The sequence below is a fragment of the Eleutherodactylus coqui genome, chromosome 1 (genome assembly GCF_035609145.1).
Source record: "Eleutherodactylus coqui strain aEleCoq1 chromosome 1, aEleCoq1.hap1, whole genome shotgun sequence".
Taxonomy (NCBI): domain Eukaryota; kingdom Metazoa; phylum Chordata; class Amphibia; order Anura; family Eleutherodactylidae; genus Eleutherodactylus; species Eleutherodactylus coqui.
In genome coordinates this window covers 60,671,243-60,697,029 of record NC_089837.1, presented here as the reverse complement: position 1 = coordinate 60,697,029, position 25,787 = coordinate 60,671,243, and the positions used below count along the sequence as shown (strand labels likewise).

At 42.8% G+C, this 25,787-nt stretch overlaps 1 protein-coding gene across 1 annotated transcript in view; it reads left to right on the top strand.

Moving 5' to 3' along the window:
• Window positions 1-25,787, top strand: part of KLHL29 (kelch like family member 29) — an 853,771-nt gene that overhangs the window by 694,647 nt on the left and 133,337 nt on the right. The window lies entirely within an intron of this gene.

Genomic DNA, 25,787 nt, shown 5'->3' with positions numbered 1-25,787 from the left:
CCCAGTGAAATCCCTGCCGTGACCATCGCCTGGCTCTGCTCATCCATCGGGTGGAAAGCTTGACTGCATTGGTAATAAAGTTATGTTCAAGCAGGAAAACCCCCGTCCAAGGTATGCCTGGAGGTCCAATCCCTAAGTTCGAAGAGTGGGACACTGCCCCCTCCACCAGCTCCCCATTCGATTACCTGTGCAGTAGCAGCAAAGTGGATGAGAAAAAATCCTCCCCATGTTGATTTCTATTGTAGATTTTCAATACGGATTTCCCCCTATGCAATACATGGGCTGAAATCTGCAGCAGAAACCACCACAAATCCATATGTAACACATGACGATTTTTTTTATACATTTATTGAAGATTTTGCAGTGGATTTGCAGCAAATTCCTAGCAGCAAATCAGCCCCATGGGAACATACCCTAAAGATTTTATTTAGTACATACTACAAGTATAAAGTTTCATAGAGGATTTCCACAAAGTTTGTTTATAGGGTACAGTTCTTGGAAGCCATTGCCACATGACTGCTGCATGGATGGGCTGCCACAGCGATGCAACCAAGAACCCCGCCATTGTTGGAAGTCTGTGCGCATCGTTAATGACTTAAGTGTTTACTGCTAATGGCTGCACAGTTTTAAGTATAATACATGACCATTAACAACCTACAGGTAGTAAACTCTTAATTCATTAGGAAGCTACACGGACTTGCTGCATCAGAGGGGTTTTCGCCGGCATCACTGTTGCAACCAATCAAGTGGTGACTGCTACATGGAACTGTACGCGGAATTTGGATAGATCCCTCTTAACCCTGTCACTGTCACCCCCACTATTTTACTTGCTGTTATCGGTAGAGGATTATCATTAGTTGGTTGAACTGCAACAAAAACATGGGAGTATACCGTATGTGTTAGACTTCCTTGTCTAATCAGAAGTTGTCAGGCCTCCTTGTCTGAAATATTAACCCTTTGCAATCCAATTTTGGATTCAGGGTTTTCCTAGGGGGTTTTCTCTTTCTGCCATTATACAATGGCGCCACCTGCTGGCTAGAGCCAGTACTGCAGTATGGGACATGCTGGAGAGGCCCCCGACAACAGAGCAGCCAGTAATATACAGTAAGAATACCCTGCTGGACGTCTTCCAACATCGGAAGCTCTACAGCTTTCAATCAGAATGTCTTTAGACGTCAGACAGTGGATTGGAAAGGGTTAAAGTATCTCCCAAAAGGCATTGGCTTCTGGAATCAACAGAGACTCTAAAACTTGAGGACCCAGTTAACTTTTTGACTGAACATCCCTTTAAAGTAACCCTCCGATCCTGGATAAACAAAGATGGCCGCACCGTTTCTCTGTCCACCGGATGCACACTGGGTATTAGTATGTATCGTTAGTCTAAGATACTACACCTGTTTTGATTGGCTAGTGCTGTCCACATAAGCATGGGCCAGTTAGAGCAGCATATAATGTCTTAGACTACCAATACATGCTAACGCACAATGTACATCAGGTGGACAGAGAAACGATGTGGTCATCTTAGTTCGTCCAGGACCGGAGGGTCACTTTAGATGTGTTGACCCTTGTGGTGACCCAACTTGTCTTCTCTTAGTATGCATTTCCGTTTTTGATCAACTACAGGAAAAAAAAAAACAAGTAGTTTCGTTCAACCTTCTAAACTTTCCTTCGTTGTAAAATATGTCCGTCATATTTTTTGCGAACGCCTCTATAACTCCAGCTTTATTGTAGTGTTATAAAAATTGCTGCTCCACTGCTTCCCTGTAACTCATGAGCTCCCAGTAAAAAACATATAAATTGTATATTCTTCTGCATTTGTCATCGTGCCATCCGCAGGCAAATTCCACTTCAACGCTGCTTATCGCATGCAATATCCTCCCAATCCCTTGTTTTATGAGCACCAGCTGTGAGTTCTGATACCAGTTAAGTGTTGTACCAGGTCCCTTTTTTTTAGGCTCTCCCCTGAGCCACGTGCGGGTGAGGTAGAAAGTCAATGAACTTGTACTGTACACTACTCTTCATCACCGTCTAAGGGGCATTGTGTTGGGATGAGCACTTCTGCCCCTTCGTTTCAGCAATCGGTGTGAGTTTCATCATTAGACCCCACCAATCAAAACTTCTGACAGGTCAAAAGTTTTTGAAAAGTTTAGTAAAACTTTATATTTACATTAAACCAGAAAACCCCTTCAACGTCTGTCTTTTTGAACACCCATCATGTTCAGGGCAGATGAAGTGGGGGATTATGGGAAATTTCGGGATTATCACAGTTGTACTGTTACAGATCAGCCTCACTTGTCATTGTTCATCAGAAGCACTTCACAGCCGAACTGACTTTGGCTTAGAAGACTACGGCGGCAAGATATTGCCAAGTGCCAGTCAAGTTGATTTTCAGTAATGTCTGGACTCCGGGATCCCGCACCCCACAGATATTCCACTTCAAAAAAATGTTGAAAAATTGGACATGTTGCAATCTAATCCTAAAATGATATTTAATGCTTTTCCAGTGATCGGGACAATAAAAATGCAAATTGTAATGCTGTAATTACCAGCTGTACCTATCCCAGCATTGTTAAAAAAACATGATTTAAACACCATTATTACTGGCAAACCAATAATTATTTCTTCAGAACTTTTGCCACGTTTCCATGGTAACTGCAGTATTTAATTTGCTATTATTGGATTATTTGTGACCCCTTTAAGCGTACTGTCGGTGACATCTGGAACACCATAGTAACCTGAACACTTCATTTATTCGCGCTTTTATCATTTTTGTCATTCACAAAATACTAAATCTGGACTTTGTTGACTTTCTACAAACTCGCCAAGACTAGCCGCCTCCAGATTATGACTTTTTTTTATAAGATAGTCATTAGAATTTATAGAATGGTAGAGTTGGAAGGGACCTCCAGGGTCATCGTATTTCATATTAACGCTATTTCACATGATTTGCTATAAAGTATTAGAAGAAATCACATGAAATAGCGTTAGCTGTAATTGCCGAATGCTTTCCCTTGGTCACCTTACAGAATATGTTTACGTCCCTGCATACAAACATCTAACCGTTTTTTGCCGTGCAGGATAAATAGTGTATTCAGTTTATTGTACAGGTCATTATGGATGTGACGATATCAAACATGTGGATATTTAATTTTTTTTTACTTTCTTTATACTTTTATTACTATTTTTTTACAGTTTTTTGTTGTTTTTTTACTATTTTTATTGCAATTTTTATTTCGCTGTAAGCGACTTGAATCTATGATACTATTGTTTCAGCTGTATCCCGCTCCCTGATGACAGGCTGGGTATGAAGAACGCAGTCCAGCTGCGTTCTCCATACCCCGCACAGAGCGCTTGGCTGTATAACAACCGGGTGCTGCGTGCAGAAAACAGCTGGATCCAGAAGACATGTAGGGGGACATCCTTTTTGTCTTCTGCATCCTCTGCTCGGAGCGCTCGGTTGTATGACAGCTGGGCGCTCCGTGCAGAAAACGTCTGGATGCAGAAGACAAGCGGGGACACCCAGCTTGTCTTCTGCATCCTCCGCTCCGAGCGCTCGGTTGTATAACAGCCGGGCACTCTGGATGCAGAGAACAAGCGTCCCCTCGCTTGTTCTCTGCATCCTCCGGAGCATAGGGTGATCGCTCAACGTTTGAGCGATCATCTTGCAATGTAGAAATGACATAATGATTACCGCTCAAAAGACATCTTTTGAGCGATAATCATTGCGTCTAAATGGACCTTAACACATTGCAGTATTTGTGTACTCCAATATATTATCGCTATTATTAACGATTATAGATCATGGCAGACCCGAATGCAAATCAACGGATTACATCACGGCGGGCTAATGATGTCACAGAAGGAGTGTCGTCCCTCTGTGAATCCTTTCCACTCTTCGATCAGCATTGGTTGCAGTATGTAAGGCGTTGAAAGCGGGGATCGGTGAGAACACCGATCCCCGCTGTTGCAGTTGGAAACCAACCGTCACGTACAACCATTTGTGGGAACCCCTTCCCAGCCAGGACTTAAACTTATATCCAGTAACAGAAAGGGGTTAAGGAAAAGAGTTGGGTTTTGATGGTTTAACATTGGGTATTGACTCTCTTTGTATTCGCAAATCACTTCTTCTGCTCTGTACCTTACGTTCCCTGACATGCCAACACTCTTTCCTGCTCTTCCATCCTATATAAAAGCTCTAGCTCTGTTCACCCTGTCTCTCTGGTTCATGAGTGGAATAGCAGAATGACAGTGATAATTAATTTGACCCTTACACCGCTCCGTATAAGTCAGAAACAGCTGAGAATTAACACAAGGACTTATATTTCCATTTCTTTTATTATCTGGGTTATATTATCCTTTAATATGACAATCCTGCCTCCCCGGCTGGAGTGAGGAGCCGTGTGACTTCATATAGCTTGTAAGCAGCTTCAGCGCAGGAAAAAAAAAATCTGACTGCTTTAATAATATTTTGACTCTCTTCCGATTTCCGAGCGTGCTGTCAAGGCCTTCAGGGGCTTCAGTGTATAGGCCTCCAAAGATGTTGTTTTGGCAGCTCCTGGCTATCATCCCTATAGCTGCCAATACGTTACGTAAGCCTCTTACATGCTCCTTTACTGAACCAGAGGAACTAATTTAAACCTGAAGAAGCTGGCCTGGAAAAATGAGATTGCCGCTCTCCAGGCACTCCGAAAACTTTATTCCAGCAGACTTGTTATTCTTCACGCATCGTATACAAGAAGCTACTGAGGGGTTATGTAAAGCAGGGGCAGAATATGTGGCTGCAATGGGGCACTTGGAGAGACAGGGCCAAATCCTGGTTGCTCATCTTCTTCCTTCCTGCTGTTGGGCAATGAGAAGCGATGCAAGGCACTCATTTTCAGAAGAAGAACAGCTTTGGTTGCAATTAAAAGAAAATTGGTCCAAAGGTCTTGGAGAGATGAGGGAGGAGACACAACATCAGGCCCTTCTATTGTGGGCTGGAGAAACACAGCACCATATTGGGGGCATATTGGGATCTTTGCAACGGGATACTATTAGAGTCAAAGATTAAGATGCTAATCAAATAGGGTGTCCTGTGCCCGACTGGCCAGTAAAGGGGCGGATTGGTGTTGTGCCACCCATTCTTAAGTTGTGGACACTTTATGGAAGGGCGGCATTGAGCAGAGGGTTGGACCAGATGACTATGGAGGTCCCTTTCAACTCTACCATTCTATGATTCTAGTTCACATAAATTCATGTATTTGTGGCTGACAATCATTTTTGCAATAGGGCTTAATTAAAGATTCTCCACTGTTTGTCTTCTGCAGCTTCTACATATCCCTGTATATAGAAAGTGCAGTCAATGGCTCAGAGATCCAGCTGGACTCATGGCTTAGCTTCTTCCTGCTCTCCTGCACCTTCTTATCGGCTAATTTATGACCACAAGGATGTTTATCTTGGTTGTGGACATAAATTAGCTAATGAAAAGCCCAAGAGAGGAGAGATAAGGGCTGAGTCCAGCCTCACTGAGGGATCTCCTACTGAGACTTGCACTGCAGTTTCTATATACAGTGATGTGTAAAAGCTGTAGAAGATAAACGGTGCACATTTTTTAATTAAAACCCGTTGTAAAAATGATTGTCAGCCCAAAATACGTATATTCACATGAAAAAATTGCGCCTGAAGTGGTATCTATAGCCTTTAAAGAGGAAAAGACAGCCCATATGGTTTATTATACTGTAGCATGTATGTTGACATCATGAACCCATTCTATGAGCCAGACTCAGCCTCGGCCTAAATGATCCTCATGGCAGTGTATGCTTAGCATCATTTTGGGCCTGGACGCTGACCGGGACACTTTTCTACCAGTCTGTGAACTCGTTTGTTGGAGGAGAGGGGGTGTCTCAGCCGACCAATCAGCAGCAGTGTGTATATTTACTCCGGTTCCTCCTCGTGGAGAACGCCGGTTGAGTCTGAGTTCTGATAAGTCTCTGTGGTGATTTAGTCTGGGGTGCCATTACATCTCCCCTGTACATTTGAGCTTTATATATTTGGGTAAGATCTAATGTTTGTCACATAGCAGCTGTCCTACAGGATTTAGAGAGACGTGGAAAGTGGATATCTACTTCTCACATGCTACTCTTCAACTTTGCAATTGGGTTTTACTTTCTGTCTCTTCCAGGGGCCACAAAAAATTGAAATTCACATTCTGGGTCCCCTGGGGACCCATTCGCCATACTACCATGTAGAGCATCCATGCCACCCTATTTAAGTCCACTATAGGACACCAGTATATAGTATTTTGGGCTCCACCCTGTATATGGATTTAGTGACATCATCACGCTGTATATCGGATGATGAAAGTTTATAATGCACAGAATTAGGTATTCTATCCAGTTCCATCGGAGATGATACCACTTTGAGCTTTAGCACCGTGGGCCGGGCAGGATGTAAGCTGGTGATATTGGGATTCTTACATAACAATGTCATTAAAATTCTAATCGAAAGCCCCACAATAACACTAATGTAGTAAACAACTTTAATTAATCCGCTCCCTATTGATTGGCTGATGTAATAATTGAAGATTACAGTTTTTAATTGTCCCTGTTTATTGCATTTATACAATGGCTTTACAAATTGTAGGGCTTCTGGCGACAAATTGAGCACAGGGGGTCCAACTGCTGGCATCTCCAATGTCTGCGGTACCCAGGGGAATCAAAATGCAAATGCTCATAATGAAGCTGTACATAGCAACCATTGAAATCAATGGATTGACTTAATTTAATGGATGCTAGGAGTTCTCCAGTTCTGTCTAATACTGGTGTGGGAGGGGGAATTTAAAATTCAGGACCCATACCCCCATATCATTGATGGGTTTTCCAATTGTAAACTATAGATGGCCAATACGCAGGACAGATAATCAATATTAGATAAGTGTGCGTCTGTGACCCAAGACCCTGATGAACTGTTTGCTGGGCTGGTGTACTCATGCACTGAGCTTATTTTGGCTGGAAGCAGACAGCTCTGTTCTTACTGTAGTGGCAGAGCTTGGTATTGCAGTTAAGTGTCAGTTTTGCCCTAATTTTACTTGTTTAAGAGTGAGGACAAGGTTTCATAAGGAGCTTTACATGACATGTTCGATGTGCCATATGCAAATGCTTAAAGGTTTAATCCAGTTTTTATGAACGTACTGAAGAACTGCAGGTGATACATCTTCACAGCATTACAGGATTTGCTATTACAGGTGAACCATATGCGTATTTTATCTGCACATACAAGGGCCTTTCAATGGCCTCAGAGATAAAAGTCTGAAGACGTTAAGTCCAGCAACCTTGATGGCCATTCTGCTGGACCTTTACACCCAATCCAGTGCCCAAAGAATTGCACATCTAGCCATCTGCGTACAAAGTGCGGAGATGAGCCATGCTGTCGAAAGTAGCATGGAAACTCACCATTCGCATTGACCACATCTGGAAATACTGTACTCTGTAGCATTTTGAGGTACTTCTCACCGTTAAGTGATCAGTCAGTGAAAAAAGGCCTCGGATTTCAGGCACAATTTACTAACTTTGCCCTCACTTAACTTCAAGCAAGTACAGATATAGCAAAACTGATACTTCAGTGTGTTTGTAAGTAAATTCTAACCAAGTCTGATAGATCACATGACCCCCTTCCCATTTGAGAAACCTGGGCTCAATTCAGTATGGCGGAGTTCAAAATGGCTGCTGAAAACATCTCCTGCTCCAAAAAATGCAGCCTTCCTTCCAGTTAATACTTTCACAGATTGAAAGTCAATTTTCTCATTATTTCACCAGTTAAATGAGTGTGTCCAGACTTTTGTCACATAAGTTCCTATTAAAAATCAATAGCCTATCAATGAAAGGCATGGAAATTTTAAGTTTTCCAGGGAGCCACTGTGTGTAATAGATGAGGCTTCTAAGCTGATAGATAGATAGATAGATAGATAGATAGATAGATAGATAGATAGATAGATAGATAGATAGATAGATAGATAGATAGATAGATAGATAGATAGATAGATATGAGATAGATAGATAGATATTAGAGAGAGATAGATAAATAGATATGAGATAGATAGATAAATAGATAATGAGATAGATAGATATGAGATAGATAGATATGAGATAGATAGATAGATAGATAGATATGAGATAGGTAGATATGAGATACATAGGATAGATAGATAGATAGATAGATAGATAGATAGATAGATAGATAGATAGATATGAGTAGGATAGATAGGTAAATGGGTAGATAATGAGATAGATATGAGATAGATAGAAAGATGGATAGATAGATATGCGATAGATAGATATGAGATAGAGAGATATGAGATAGACAGATAGATATGAGAAACATAGATTAGATAGATAGATAGATAGATAGATAGATAGATAGATAGATAGATATGAGAGAGAGATAGATAAATAGATATGAGATAGATAGATAAATAGATAATGAGATAGATAGATAGATATGAGATAGATAGATATGAGATAGATAGATAGATAGATATGAGATAGATAGATATGAGATACATAGGATAGATAGATAGATATGAGTAGGATAGATAGGTAAATGGGTAGATAATGAGATAGATATGAGATAGATAGAAAGATGGATAGATAGATATGAGATAGAGAGATATGAGATAGACAGATAGATATGAGAAACATAGATTAGATAGATAGATAGATAGATAGATAGATGGATAGATAGATATGAGTAGGATAGATAGATAGATAAATGGGTAGATAATGAGATAGATATGAGATAGAGAGGTATGAGATAGATAGATATGAGATACATAGATTAGATAGATAGATATGAGTAGGATAGATAGATAAATGGGTAAATAATGAGATAGATAGATAGATAGATAGAGATGAGATAGATAGACAGATAGATAGATCTGAGATAGATAGATAGATAGATAGATGTGAGATAGATAGATAGATAGATAGATGTGAGATAGATAGATAGATAGATAGATAGATAGATAGATAGATGTGAGATAGATAGATAGATGTGAGGGAGACAGATAGATATGAGACAGATAGATAGATATGTGATAGTTAGAGAGATATGAGATAGATAGATATGAGATACATAGAATAGATAGATAGATAGATAGATAGATAGATAGATATGAGTAGGATAGATAGGTAGATATTGAGATAAATGAGATAGATAAATATGAGATAGATAGATATGAGATGGATAGATATGAGATAGATAGATAGATAGATAGATAGATAGATATGAGATAGATAGATAGATATGAGATGGATAGATATGAGATAGATAGATAGATAGATAGATAGATAGATATGAGACAGATAGATAGATATTCATATTTATGGTAGATATGTCACTAGGTGCTTTACTAGTTTGTCCAATCGGTATGGCAACTCAGTCGAGGCAGACTGACATGACACAGGAGGAGTTGTCACATGGTTAATTTTTTTCTATTCGCGCTGTACAGCGATGTGACATCACAAAGCCCCATATGTATCCGCTGCACATATATTCCTCCGCGTGAATGAGAGAAAGGAAAAAGACGACAAAAGTTTCTAGATAAACCACATAGAGATAATTACAGGATATCCAAAAGAGAATAAAGACAAGAGCTGGAGAGACGTATGAAGGGGCGCATAGATAATTGTGCTGATACATCTGATAATCTGTGCATCTACGAATAGATACCTTGTTTCCAGCTAACTGAAATCTGATCAATCAGTCACAAAATGTATCAGATGCAATGGAAGATGCCATTATTCCTCCTCACGGTATATTACTGACAGTGTTATGTCTGCATTCTTATATATTCTCCAGCTGCCAGCAAACACTGTCGTCACGTGCGGCTTCAGAACAATGATGCTAATAATGACAATGTTGTACTGTTTCTGGGAGGGGAACATCTGAGTCTGTGGCCAGGGCTATTATATAGTGTCGAAGATGTATAATAATAATCTTTTTTGTATAGCGCCAACATATTCCGCAGAGCTTTTAGAAATTGAGGGAAACCTACACAGAATGAGTCATGACATACAGTATTGAACTGATATGAAGCTTGAAGAATAGGGGTGAGGGCCCCGCTCAAGAGCGTACAGACTATAAGGAAGTATACACATAGGGCATTATACATATAGCTGTGTGGGTGGATCACCAGCTGTCTGTGAATAAACAGGTGGGATGCAGTGGGAAGAAGGGGGTCAGGTTTGCAACGGGGAGTGTAGAGGCACAATAGAAGGAGAAGGGTTTAGATTAGGGAATATAATAAGTCTCCCTAAAAATAAGTGTTTTTAGGGCTGTGGGAGTTGAGAATTAACCTGATTGTCCAGGGTAGCGCATTCCAGAGAGCTGGTGCGGCTCGGGAAATTCTTGGAGGCTGGAGTGAGATCCGGATTAGAGAGGAAGTTAGTCTAAGGTCCTTAGCAGAGCGGATGGCGTGGATACGGTTGTAGGTGCACAGAGGAATCTACAGTCGGTATTATTGTATCTTGACGCCACCAGGAAGCTAGGGGTTTGACAGGGCTGGCATGCAGGAATGCCCCTGTCACACCCCTAGCTCCTGATAGGCTGGCGTCAGTAAGGTCCTAGCAGCACAGTGTTTGGAGATTGTTGCAGCCCCTGGACGGTTAGGGTTAGAGGTTATTTTCCAGGGACGGTTACAGTTTTCTTTGTAAACACTTCCATCGTACACGTGTAATATGCAGGCATTTACAGTTAATAATGTAACCCTCACAGGAAAATAACCCCTAACCCTAACCGTCCAGGAGCTGCACATATCTCGAAACACTGTGATGCTACGTGATACTGTAATGTGCGCTCCCCCTTCCATGGGGCCTACCCAACCGCTGGCTCCAGACAGGTGGGAGGGGAGAGCGGGGAGCTGCAGCACTCAGGAGAGGCCAGAGTGCACTGTCCTGCAGCCGCTGCATCACCATCATGTCCATGTGCATTGCAGCTGCCATGTCTTGGCGGCAGCGCTCAGGAGACCGAGCGCGTAGATCAGCAGCAGCTGCAGGAGCAGCCAACTGCGAACAGCAGTGGGAAGGTTATGTTATGGCCGGGGAGGCTTGAAAACTGAATGCAGGCCAGCTGGAATAGTGAAAGCAGCATCGGTGAGCTTAACATGTCGCCGGGGTCGGGGAGCCGGGCACACTGACAGCAGCAGCGGGGAGCACAACTCTTGTCCGGAAGCCGAGGGAAGAATAATACTCACCTTTCAGGACCTACAGGGAAGCCATCTGTGCACTGGGGGCGTCACCAAGCTGTCAGTGCTCTCTCCAGCACTACGTCCTGGTGGCGTCAAGGTACCATAATACCTCTACAGTCCTAGTTATCTGCAGGGCTCTGGTCCCTGTAGAAAACTCCTTTCTCTCTCTCTTCAACTCTCTACCAGTCATCACTGACGATGGGCAGACACTCCACACTGCAATGGTGGTTTCACTCTCTCTCCATCCATTAGTGGTTTAGGGCACCACTGGCATCTCGTGGGTAAAGCAGGCTCAGGGAAGGCTGAGGATGCCTTTCATCTTCTTCCATTCCACAGAACTGAAGGTATCTGTGTGGCTCACTTGCAGCTCACACTGGAACGGACTAACTTGCAGACCTCTTGCATTCACATATATATATAGCACAATCACATGACTAACAACAAGATACATTTCTCAGACATTCTCGCATACCAGTTAACCCATTCAGTGCTGCAGCTATGCTCATCATATTTATACAACATGAAAGACACTAACAATACAAAGCACAAGACAAATGCATTCATACATTATGAAGGGCCTTGTTAACTTCAGGCCACTACAGAGGCATCAGTGTAGTGACTGGCAGTGTGGTGGCATCAGTATAGTGACTGGCAGAGTGAAGGTATAAGTGTAGTGACTGGCAGCGTGAAGGTATCAGTGTAGTGACTGGCAGTGTATAAAATACGCCTGGCTGCTACATTGAGGATGCATTGGAAAGGACAGAGTTTAGATTTAGGAGGACCAATCAGTAGCAAGTTGCAGTAATTAAGCCGAGAGTGGATACGGAAGGATGGTTACAGTTATATGTCACATGTATGTGCTTGACATAATATCTGAATTATATACAGTGTGTTCTATCTATCTATCTATCTATCTATCTATCTCATATCTATCTATCTATCTCATATCTATCTATCTCATATCTATCTATCTATCTTATATCTCTTGGTAGCTGTCTTTCTGCCTATGGCCCCCTGCACACGGGCGGAAATTCCGTGGCGGGATTTCACGCAGAATTTCCGCCCGTGCCCGCCTGCATAGGATTGCATTACAAAACACAATCCTAGTCAGACGGCCGCGATTTGTCCGCGTGAAAACACACACGGAAAACAAATCGCGGCATGTTCTATTTCTGTGCGGGTCTCGCGGAGGCCCGAACAGAAATGTCCGTCCGCTCTGCGCATGCGCTGGCTGGGCAGCAGCCGGCACATTACAGAGCTGGAGCCGCGGGAGAAGGTGAGAGCCGCACTGGTCACTGCAGGGGGCGGGTCGGATCCCGCTGCGAGAATTCTCGCAGGGGATCCAACCCGGACGTCTGCAGGCAGCCTATCTGAGTACTATGTATAAGAACAGATATATTAGTGTGTACTAGGATTCTGCTGTCAGTGTGTAGATACGGTATATGGTATTATCCGGCAGATGTAATAATACGTACAGCAGAGATATGGTATTATGGAGATATATGGTATTACTACGTAGTAGGATTCTGCTATCAGTATGTAGATACGGTATATGGTATTATCCGGCAGATGTAATAATAGTACAGTGCGGTTGTGCGTTGTGATACAACCATGCTACACAATGCTGCATCAGGAAATCTAAGTTTGCGTCTTGCATGTTCATTCCTAAAACTTCACAGAGAACGAGGACAATGTCTGCCATGTTTAGGACCCGGGTGATTTGGAAGGATCTTGCTCCAGTTGGTTCTGCACTCCCATAATGCTTCAGATCTAACAACCCACAGAGGAATTTGAATATAAATTGCTGCAGATGGATGCTGTTGACACGTCTTGTCCAATTATCTGTGTCGAGTAGCTCTCTGTGTGGGAATTTATAGTCAGATTCAAAGCTGCGAGCATTAGAGCATAGATTTAGATTGCTACCACTGCTAGGAATGAGCTTCATGGGACTGCAGGCCTAATGCCGAGAGGGGGATTGGGGGACTTGTCCAAAAAAAACATTATCCTAAATGTCAGTCAGATAGCCCTAGCCTAAGGCACAAAGCTGCACGTACAGATATCTGCCTCATAGGATTGCTTTTACTTCTATCTTCCTCTCTCTCTTTTATATATTTCCCTCTGTTTATCTTTTTTTTTTTTTTCTTACGTTCTTTCTCTTCCTCTTTCTTTTATTTTTTTTCTCTTTCTTTCTAATTAAATTTTACATACACCAATGGAGTCCTGCCATTTTTTCATATTTATCTATCTTTTCCGTATCCATCCATCCATCTTTCATAGCAAAAAATAGCAGCACTCTGGGGCATATCAATGATATTTTGCTAATTTGAAAATTGAGTAATTTGGGGCTTTTACACCTATTTTCAAAAAGTAGTCAGGGCCTAGTCTTAGGGGGCATGGTCACACAGGCCTGGCACAATTACTATAGTATACACCAGCAACTGGCGTGCATTATAGCTGAAACCTACATCAACTTGGAACTCGCATAGGTTCCAGTCTGTTGCCTTGAGTTGCCACCAGATGACACAAATGTAGTAAGAGACTTTCTGCTCTTAACCTTTCCAATCCAATTTATATCCTGGTTTTCCTAGGGGGCTTACTCTTTTTTTTGCCATTATACAACAGCACTATCTGCTGGCTAAAGCCAGTACTGCATGAGGTGACACGTTGGATAGGTTCCGACAGCAGAGAGGCTGGCAATATACAGTAAGAGAACCCCGACGAACGTCTTGCAACATCGGAGCTGTACAGCCTTAAATCATAATGTCTTAAGACGTCGAATAGTGGATTGGAAAGGGTTAATACATTAGTCTAACACTCACTGATAGTTTATGTGGACTGGTGTATGATGCATAACCTTGATCCACAACTAGCCAAGACAATCTAAAAAGTCCTATACTTCCTGGTATAAGTCTGTAACCTCTTACTTAACATGAGTAAATAAATCTCATTCTTTGGAGATCTTGGGCTGGGTTCCCACAGGATGGATATCCAGTGGAAATCTTGCGAGTTGGTCGCACTAATAAGCCGCAAGATTTTCGCGGGAGAGCCAGATCTTCAAAACCTGCGGCATTTCGCCATGGATTTTGGAGCGGTCCAGCCACCGGCATTCCATTGCGGCTTTCTTTCCCCATAGAGAGGAGTGTGGCCGCAACAGAAAAAAAAAATTGACAAAATCTCGTCCACATGGCTGGCTAAGGCCTTAGTCACACGGGCGTTTTTTCCCGTGATTTGCGGATCGCATGACGGATGCACATCCGCAAATCGCGTGACCGGGGCCGAAAAATCGCCTGAAAAAACTGCTCCCAGCCGCGTTTCATTAGAAACGGGCCAGAGCAGTGCAGCGCTGCCCAGCGCATTGAATTCATTGGAGCCGGCAATACAGCCGACTCCATTGAAGGCAATGGGCTGTGGGCGATCTCACGATGAATTTTCGGGAAGGGCTTAAAAATATAAGCCCTTCCCGGAAATTCATCCAGAAATGTGTAAAAACAAAAAAAATATATATACTCACCTGGTCCCAGCAGACAGAGATCAGCCACGGCCGGCCGGCAGTTCTCCTGAACTGCTCTCTGTAGTATTCAGCAGCCGGGGATTTAAAATCCCCGCCTGCTGAATGAGCTGCCTCTGATTGGTCACAGCCTCACCAATCAGAGGCAGCTCTCACTTACCCATTCATGAAAGGGTGAGTAAGTGCTGCCTCTGATTGGCTCAGCGCAGGGACCAATCATGGGCAGCTCTCAGCTGTCATCTATCTCATATCTATCTATCTATCTATTTATCTCCTATCTATCTCATATTTATCTATCTATCTATTTATCTGATATCTATCTATCGCATATCTATTTATCTTTTCATATCTATCTATCTATCAATCTATCTCATATCTATCTATCTATCTAAATCACATGATACACTGCAGTACAGAAGTAGTGCAGTATCTATCTATCTATCTCATATCTATCTCATATCCATCTATCTATCTCATATCTATCTATCTCCTATCTATCTATGTATCTATCGCATATCTATCTGTCTATTTATCTCATATCTATCTATCTATTTATCTCATATCTATCTGTCTGATATCTATCTATCTCATATCTATCTATCTATCTATCTCATATCTATCTCATATCTATCTATCTTATATCTATCTATTTATCTCATATCTATCTATCTATCTATCTCTCTCTCTCTCATATCTATCTATCTCATATCTATCTATCTATTTATCTCATATCTGTCTGTCTGATATCTATCTATCGCATATCTATCTATCTCATATATATCTATTTATCTCATATCTATCAATCTATCTATTTATCTCCTATCTATCTCATATTTATCTATCTATCTATCGCATATCTATTTATCTGATATCTATCTATCTATCTATCTATCTATCTATCGCATATCTGTTTATCTTTTCCATATCTATCTATCAATCTATCTATCTCATACTGTGTATCTAAATCACATGATACACTGCAGTACAGAAGTAGTGCAGTATCTATCTATCTATCTATCTAATTTCTATCTATCAATCTCATATCTATCTATCTATCTATCTATCTATCTATCTATCTCATATCTATCTATCTATCTCATATCCATCTATCTATCTCCTATCTATCTATTTATCTATCTTTATTTTCCATATCTAACTATTTATCTCTATGTTTGCCTCTATGTACTATAGTTCTAACTATATGACTTGAGCAGCAATAAAGAGGTTAATGCCTCCTCTGCAAGTTTTCTCCTTTTTATTGCCGCTCTGAAGATCAACAACTGGAAAGTAACATCCCATTTAGACGTTCAATGGCCGCACTGGTGATACGAGCCATCTACTTAATATTTTGTGGAGAGCATTTGTGCTGGTGCTTTAGTTTTACAGTACAGAGGTACAGATGTTTCCAATTAGAAAAAATATGTCAGCAACATCACTAACAGTTGCATGAAATCAACTGCTCGGAGAGGAAGAAAAAAACGGCGTGCGACGGAGGATTAGTGAATGATTAGGTAATATTCCGCAGAAATTACGGCGGGCTACTGAGCTGGAAGCCCCAAGCAATATGTCACATCTGCAAAAGTTTCATCTGCTTCATAATGTTGTACTTGGCACAAAAACCCTGGAATGGCAGGATGTGATACCTTAGGGGCATACTGAGGGAAGAGGGGAGGCCCATAACCAAAATGTGTGTCCCCATCCTGGCACCGGAGGGTGGGGCGCTTGCAATGTGTCCCTTCATTCCTTTCTTTCTTCGCTCGCTCTTTATTACCTGAAAGAAAAGCGGCTGTAAAATGAAAATGATATCTTCTTATATATCAAAAGATTTTTTAATTAAACACAAAATTATAAAAACATCTTTTACATATCCCCCTAATAATCGATTCAGCTCATAGCATAAATGTAAAACATCACTTAAGGAAATCAGAAAACGTCAAAAACCAAAAGTAAACAGAAAAGCAATGGTGGAATTGAATTTTACACCCTCAAATGCAAGAATCAGGACTAGAGATGAGCGAGCGTACTCGGCCACGCCCCTTTTTCGCCCGAGCGCCGCGATTTTCGAGTATTTCCGTACTCGGGCAAAAGATTCGGGGGGGCGCCGTGGGTGAGTGGGGGGGAGAGGGAGAGAGAGAGAGGGCTCCCCCCCTGTTCCCCGCTGCTACCCCCTGCTCTGCCACGTCTCCCCCCGCCCCCCGGGGCCCCCCGAATCTTTTCACCCGAGTACGGAAGTACTCGAAAATCGCGGTGCTCGATCGAGTAATTACTCGAAACGAGTAAGTTCGCTCATCTCTAATCAGGACCTCACAGAGCACCGTCAGTAAGAAAGTTATAGCGCTAGGGGTACAGTAGGGCCAAAAAGGAAAAATTCTGCATGACGCATCTGCAAGGCAAACATGAGCCAAATTCTTAAAGGGGTTTCCAGGAATGCCACAAAATTGCTGCCTATGATGGGAGAATACATCTGTCGACCCGAGGAGGACAAAGCGGAGCCAAGAGAAGGTGGTGCCTAATGACTACACTGTCCAGAGAGCAGTGTAGTATTAGGCTGCACCCTTGCCAATGGCCTTGCCCCCAATTCCGCCCCCTTTTGGTCTGCACATGCACTCTCCTGTCCTAGGATGAGTTGCATATAGCATTTTGGCTCTGTTTTTTTGCTTTTTTTTAATAAATAGTGTTTGCCATGTGGGTAAAAAAAAGTGTTTTCAATTTATTACACTTGTCATTATGAATGTGGTGATATCAAACATATGGCTTTTTTAAAATTTAATTTTAAAAAATAACAGGAAAAGGGAACAAAAAGGGTTTCTTTATGTGATTTTTTTATTACTATTTTATTTATTTTTTCATTCTTTTTATGTCCTTTTAGGGGACCCGGACCTACAATCTTATGATCGCTCTTATAGTATACTGCAATACTTCTGTACTGCAATGTATTATGTGATTTACTTGCCAGTAGTTTCTATTGCAGGCTACTGTTAAGCCTCTGGTTGCCAGGTCAACCCACTAGCCATCCACATTTTCATCAGGGAGGGCTGATGATATCAGAGAGGTTGGGCCCTCAGTCTTAAAACTCCATACATATTGCAATCAAAATTGATTGTGACATGTAAGGGGTTAGCGGCAATTAGTGGTGTTGCTAATCCCTGTGGATGCAGCAGGAGGCTGGCTGTCAGTCAACATACAAATGGGAGGGTGGGAAGTGTTTAAGGGATACAAAAAAAAAGCTACGAAACATGACTTGAGTTATCAGCCAGACATGAGACACTCACCAGTAAGGCCCCTTTTACATGGAGACATTTATCATTCGCCCAATGATGCACAATCCAATGATTTTTTTGATAATTGTTGCATGTAAAAGGGCCCCAAAGAGTTGTTGCTCCTCGCCAGGACGAAGTAGGGTTCTGCCTGACTGTGAGATGTCAACTAGCTGGATCTCCTTTCGAGAGGTGATACTCAATGCAGTCATATAGCAGTAGGCCAGCTTTGGATCTTGGTATCAAAAAGTTGGCGTTGTCCTCTTTAAGAGGAAAAAAAAAAAGTTGCAAGATAAATTTCCACTCTTTATACGAACTTGTAGATATGTGATTCCTTCCTCCTCCCACACATACTGTATTATGTGTCTTGTTTTAATACTTAGTTCAGAGTTTTCTGACATTTTCTTCAAGATAATGAGACTAAATGAAAAGAAACATTTTTGAACTGTCTCCAAGAAACAAGCTGCGGAGAATTCTCTATTACCATGAGATAAGGATCATTTCTTTCACTTTGGAACTCCGGGGCCGCAGAATTAGTGGCTGTATACAAGGGCAAAAATATGAGGGCATCCAAACATCTGCATTGTATATCTCATCCCGAGAACCTCCACGCTCCTGAGGAGGCTTTCCATTAGATTTTGGGACTGCGGCAGCCAATCTTTTGCTCTCCAGCTGTGCAGAACTACAATTCTTAGTATGCTCTGACAGCCGCAACGGCATTGGCGTATTTCAATGAACTTTTTGCGCCCAACGAAAAAATACACACTGATTGAAATGACTAATTAGCTTAAAGAGTTCCAGATGTGTTCTCTTTCCTGCACAATTACGCAGTGTTTCACGTACCTCCTACCATATTGCATGTGCATTTTGCACATCCCCATTGACTTCTACGGGGCTTTGAGTGCGCAAATGTGCAGGAAAATAGAGCATGCTGCAGTTTTTTGGTGTAACTTAAATGTGCCAGAAAACTATGCACATGTTAACAAACCCATTGGAATCAATGGGTTCTATTCTCTGCGTATTTCTGCACGTGTGAATACACCCATGTGAAGGGGTCAAAGGGGAGAGATGGCTCTCTTTCCTCCAAGTGTTTAACAACATGGTTGTCTGTATTCACGTTCATTCATTGTCATGCAGAAACAGGTAAAGTGACCCTTCGGTTTCAGGACCAGGATCGGAGGGGGGATAGTATATTACGTGCTGTTCCTCTGATTTTCTGATTCAAGATTCTGATTTTAGCCATCCAAAGTGGCCGCAACAATTTTTTATCTAGCTAATGTACTACTTCTAGTTGGCCAGCACTGATCATGTGAGCAACACTGGCCAATCAGGGAGCAGGTATAGTGCATTGGTATACTAACACTACCAATGCACTGTGGAAATCAGGTAGTCTGAAGATTGTGTCGGCCATGTTGGACAGCTGAAAATTGGACCCAATGTGGTATCAGCACAGAAGAGCAATAGCAGGTAATATAGCTGCTCCATCCAGTCCCAGAACAGGTTTTCTAAAGGAATTGTAATTTTCCCGAATGGTGGAACTTGAGAGATCATGTCAAATCAGCCCTACACCATTATTCCTGGTCCATCAAATGCTGCTAAACAATAGTGATGAGCAAACTTTTGAAAAGTTCAGTTTGGCCAGTTTGTCGAACTCTTGCAAAAAATAAATTTCAGTCTGAAGTAGTTTGAACCAAACCGGTAGTTAACCAAAACCCCCTAAAACTGGTGTAAAAGCCATAAAAGCCCTGTAAATTACTCTATAGTGTTATATGGGGTTTTTATGGCTCTTAGACAAACACATCAGTGTTCAGGACTACTGTTGAGCGAACCGAACCTGTAGAACCCTGTCCCGGGTAGAACTCTGCTAAAAGCTCGGTTCGAGTTCTTTCCGAACTGAACTTTGCTAAACAGGGTTCTACTGGTTCAGTTTTCTCAACACTACTAAAGAGTGTGGCAAGAAATGTCTCCTGGCTTTTAGTATACCAGGAATCCATGAGATTGAGTTGGTGAGACATGATTCATCACTCTACATAACACAATGGAGTGTTTAGCTAAAGCTTGGCATGGCCCGTGGTTATCTCATTGAGCTTGACTATGGAAGCCCAATCTAGAACTCATCAAAAAATTCTAGTTTGAACTTGGAAGTGTAATGGTTGAGGTCAATTGATTCGAACCCCTGCGAGGAGATTTACTAGATGTACATTTCATGCACCAGTCGTATACCAGTTTAATACACCAATCATACACTAGTTTTACACGCGTCTATAAAATGCATTGGAGCAAAATGTGCCAAATTTATCATATGGCGCACACCTCTCACTAAATTTGGCACATCTTTGGCTGTCCGTGTGCCACAGATTAAAACCTAGGCCTGCTCTGAGCGCATATTTGTTCTCTAATTTGTACCAGCTTCTAACATAAGTTATAGTAAGTTTCTTGATCCTGCACATCCAAGTAAACTCCATCAATTTCAAACGACATTTTTTAAAACAGTGGCAAGAGAAGCATAAAAAAGTAAAAAATGTGCTAATTATTGCTCAACTATGACTCCATGATATGCGAATTGTGTACAGATCCAATAAAATATTTACCCTTAGGCCCCCTGTCTACGGCTAAGGCGGAATATTGCTAGCGGGGGGAGCGCTGTCAGGTCTCTGTGGTGAGCCTATGAGATAGGCTCACCGCAGGGCATTGTGGAATGCTGCGATTTAGATCCCATGAGCGGAGAATCGCTATGATTTTGCTGTCAATGGGAAGATGGAACAACATCTCTGCCAATTGGAAGGCAGCATTCCTGCAAGTTAATGTTAGACTCTTTAAACAAATCTTGTAGCAAAGTCTTGGAATTGTAAGCCCAAGTCAGAAACTATACACAGACTGCAGTTTCAAAGTGATTTCCCCGCATCTGTGTGCAGCTGGTTTCTAGCTTGGCTAGTGAGAGGTCTATAGACGTGGGTCAGGAAGGGTATCATTTCTCCTTAAGGAGAGAACCTAGAAGATGTGAGGAGACTTATAAGCCCATCCATGCTCCTCTGGGAAATATGCAAATAAGAAGATGGAACAACACCTCTGCAGCGCCACCTATTGCAAGGCAGCATTCCTGCAGTCAATGTCAGTAATGGTCAATGGAGAGTATATGGTTGTATATATAATTTATTCCGATGTTCCCTTAAAAAAAACTCTCTAAGGCCTTAGTCAGACGGGCGTTTTTAGCCGCGATTTGCGCATGCGCATGCGTCCGGCGATTTTATAAAACCATTGCTTTGCAATGGTATCGGACACATGAGCGCTTTTTATGCGCTCGTCCGATAAATTATAGAACAGAAATCGCCTGCTGAATGATCTGCCTCTGATTGGTCCCGCTGAGCCAATGAGAGGCAGCAGTCACTCACCCATTCATGAATTCATGAATGGGTGTGTGAGTGAAACCTGCCTCTGATTGGTCAGGCTGTGACCAATCAGAGGCAACTCATTCAGCAGGCGGGGATTTTAAAGCCCCGCCGGCTGAGTAGTGCCGAGAAGCAGTTCAGGAGAACTGACAGCGGCCGTGGCAAAACTCCGGCTGCAGCGGAAAGGTGAGTATACAATTTTTTTTTTATTTTAACACATTTTAGGATGAATTGCAGGGAAGGGCTTATATATTTAAGCCCTTCCCGACAATTCATCCCGGGCTCGCCCGCAGCGCATTGCTTTCAATGGAGACGGCTGTATTGCCGGCTCCATTGAATGCAATGCGCTGGACAGCTCCGGCCCGTTTCTAATGAAACGCGGCTAGGAGCAGATTTTCGGGCATTTTTTCGGCCGATTTTTCGGCGCCGGTCACGCGATTTGCGCATGCGCATCCGTCATGCGATGCGCAAATCGCGCGAAAAAACGCCCGTGTGAATAAGGCCTAAGAATGAATAGATCAGCTTTGTTCCCCGTATCACAGTGGGCAGCACTGGCGTTACTAACACTTGGCACCGTCTTTTGCCCCAGCTCTCCGGGCAACCACCACATTATGTATCTGTGTGGTACAGCTCTGTGTTCCACGGTCCCCTCTCTATCTTCACAGTCTCACAACGGCCTTCTCTGACAATCCAATTTACCCATCAAAAAGCACCCATTTTTCATCAGATCTGAAATTGCATCAAATGATGAGCGACTCCTCTATATTTAGTCACTTTTGTCATTACAAAAAGGCCCCCGATGATCACTGAGATCACTTTAACAGAACAGAAGGAGGTGCATCCAGAAGCATGACCCCGTACTTTGGCTGTGGATGTACTGTACTATAATCTGTATACACAAAATAAACCAGTGTTTATCATCCCATTCATGAAAAATGTCGGCATTCATGTATTGTAATAGCAGCTGGGAGCTATTGTGCGTCTTGTCAAGGCTTGTCTTTCAATGTGAGTAGCTGGATTAATGCTACAGTAAGGCTGTAATGTTCTTAAAGGAGGTTTTTGTCCCTTTCCTAACACGTACCTCCAGTGAAAAATATAATTAGATCCTCCTGCATAGTACTTTTGTGAAGCCTTTCCATTCAAAGCTTGGCTATTTGTGACTTTCCTTTCCTCCAAATTCATTTACGGATAGTGGTTACTGCAACAGTTACTAGTTCTACAAGGCAGCTAGTATACTTTCATACTCCACTGCCTATATGAAGCAATGATGGTGCTGCTAGGATCACAGGACTAGTTTAATTAGCAAGTTCCTTATGCAAACACATAATCAACATATAGCCTGTTTGGGTGAGATATTAAATTATTCTATCTATCTATCTCATATCTATCTATCTAATAATAATAATAATAAACTTTATTTGTATAGCGCCAACATATTCCGCAGCGCTTACATAGACGGGGGATACAGAAAGACAAAAGTACAAACATTACAGAACCACGGTTACATAGTAATCAGTTGATGGAAACAATAGGGGTGCGGGTCCTGCTCCAACGAGCTTACATACTACAAGTAATGGGGTGATACAGAAGGTAAAGGGGCTAGAGATGTGCACGGTATGGCGAGGTGGAGAGTGAGGGATGCTATACACATAGACAATGGTCAGACATTTAGCCGTGTGACGGCAGAAACAGTATGACTGCAGGAGCGGTTTATGATGGCTAGCAGGGATTGCAGTCAGTAGGTCAGGGAGCATGTTATCAGGCGGAGTACAAAGGGGTTTGTTTAGGGAATTCGGTATGCCTCCCTGAAGAGGTGCGTTTTTAGAGCACGCCTGAAGTTCTGCGAGTCCTGGATTGCTCGGGTAGCCTTTGGTAGTGCGTTCCAGAGGACCGGTGCTGCTCTGGAGAAGTCTTGGAGGCGGGAATGAGAAGTTCGAATTAAAGGGGCGCTCAGTCTGGTTTCGTTAGCAGAGCGGAGAGCCCGGGCTGGTTGATGTATTGAGATGAGGGAGGCAATATAGGGGGGCGCTGCACTGTGGAGGGCTTTGTGGATGAAGGTGGCGAGTTTAAATTGAATTCTGTATTTAACGGGCAGCCAGTGCAGTGACCGGCACAGGGCAGAGGCGTCCGAGTAGCGGCTGGACAGGAAGATGAGCCTGGCTGCCGCATTCAGGATGGATTGCAGAGGGTAGAGTCTGGTGCAGGGGAGGCCGATCAGCAACGAGTTGCAATAATCGAGCCGGGAGTGGATGAGGGCAACAGTAAGCGTTTTTAGCGTGTCCACAGTGAGAAAAGAGCGGATTCTTGCGATGTTCTTGAGGTGCAGCTGACATGTTCGGGCCAGAGATTGGATGTAGGGGGTAAAAGAGAGATCAGAATCAAATATGACTCCAAGGCAGCGGGCATGTTGTCTAGGAGTTATGTTGGCGCCACACACTGAGATGGAGATGTCAGGAGGAGGTCGGTTAGTGGAGGGTGGAAATACCAGCAGGTCAGTTTTAGAGAGGTTTAGTTTTAGGTAGAGAGAGGACATGGTGTTAGAGACAGCAGACAGACAGTTAGTGATGTTTTGGAGTAAAGGTGCAGAGATGTCACGGGCAGAGGTGTATAGCTGGGTGTCATCAGCGTACAGGTGGTATTGGAGGCCAAATCTCCTGACGGTTTGTCCAATAGGGGCTGTGTAGATAGAGAAAAGAAGGGGGCCGAGGACGGAGCCCTGGGGGACCCCAACTGCAAGGGGAAGAGGAGGGGAGGTGGAGCCAGCAAAGGAGACACTGAAAGAGCGGTCAGATAGGTAGGAAGAGAACCAGGAGAGGGCAGTGTCCTTTAGGCCAATGGAGCGTAGCATACTGAGGAGGAGTTTGTGGTCAACAGTGTCAAATGCTGCAGAGAGGTCGAGGAGGATCAGTAGGGAGTAATCGCCCCTCGATTTGGCTGTCAGTAGGTCATTGGATACCCTTGTAAGGGCAGTTTCTGTTGAGTGTTGAGGTCGAAAGCCAGACTGTAGGGGGTCTAGGAGAGAGTGCTCTGATCTATCTCATATCTATCTATCTATCTATCTATCTATCTATTTATCTATCTATCTATCTCAGCAGAGAGAAAGTAAAGGGCATCAGTAATTGAAATTGCCTCAATGCCATATTGAATTGAACGGCGTGTCTGGCCTACAAGTGAATGAAGATAATAAACTGATTAGAGCATTTAGCTTTTAATTCTAAGAATAGAATAGTGAATTTAAACACCGAGGTGCATTTCCTAAAAGAATGTTAAGTGGATCAGTGGAGGTAGTGCATGCTTTGAGTAAGGACCTTGTGCTGCAACAATACTAAATTAGAAGAGATAGGATGTATGGAACCCAGCAATGTATATGGCCCTTTTACACGGGAGGACTGTTGGGTGCAATAATCGCTTCTGTGCTTTCACAGAGGAGCCATAATTGCTTAGTGAATGGAGGTGGAGCGGATAGGGGAACATTCCAGCCCACCCGCCTTCATTTGCAGTAAATGGGCAGTTGTTCATAGAGGAATGACTGCCTGTTTACATGGGCTGATCATCATTCAGTTTTTAGGCATGTATAAACTGAATGACGAATGGTAACAGAATAAATTGTTGGTCATTCAGTTGGTGCATGCATTTACACTGAATGATCATTATTCAGATTCCCACGATGCAGTGCGAATCAGAATGATGATCGGTCCATGTAAAAGGGCCCTAAGTGCATGGCCCCTCACACTCCCCACGCACCCCTTAGTTTCAAGAGTTCGGTACACTGATTTACTTTATTTGTAAGGTTCGCCTGAAGTCTACTGGCCAGAAGTTGTCGTTAATTATTTTATTCCTTACCTCTAAGTTAGGCTGCATTATTTAATTTCTGATTGGTTTGCGAAGGTCATGTGAGGCATGTAGACATTGCACCTCATGCACGCCCTACTTAAGGGATGGCCGTGGCGCAGAAGACATTCCTTTGCTATTAGAAGTTTATTGTGACAAATGGCTTCTTGTACCAGACTCTTTGCTCACAGGGTTGCAGCATAGCCTGGTACCCCGACCGTGTTTGCAGAATATCTGGATGGTGGGTCTCTCTGCTGCTTATCCATGAGGACTGTAATTCTGAGACTTGAATTTGGGCTTAAAACCTTGGCACCAAGAGGTATCAGCATCTGCCTCGCTCCTGTGACCGGAAACAAAATGCCTTCAAAACCAGAGGAGTTCCCTTTTATCTCACGGCTGTGAGTTGTTGCCTTTCCTGTGGTTGGAGCATTAGATATGTGGGCCCTGATTACACATCCACCCTACCGGAGGCTGTTGTCCACCCATACGACTGTACCCACATTACTGCCTGGACACTAGTATTTGCCACGCTGCATCCCAGGCACTTGTAGGCCCCGCGTCTGTGGATCTGCAGGCTGCTT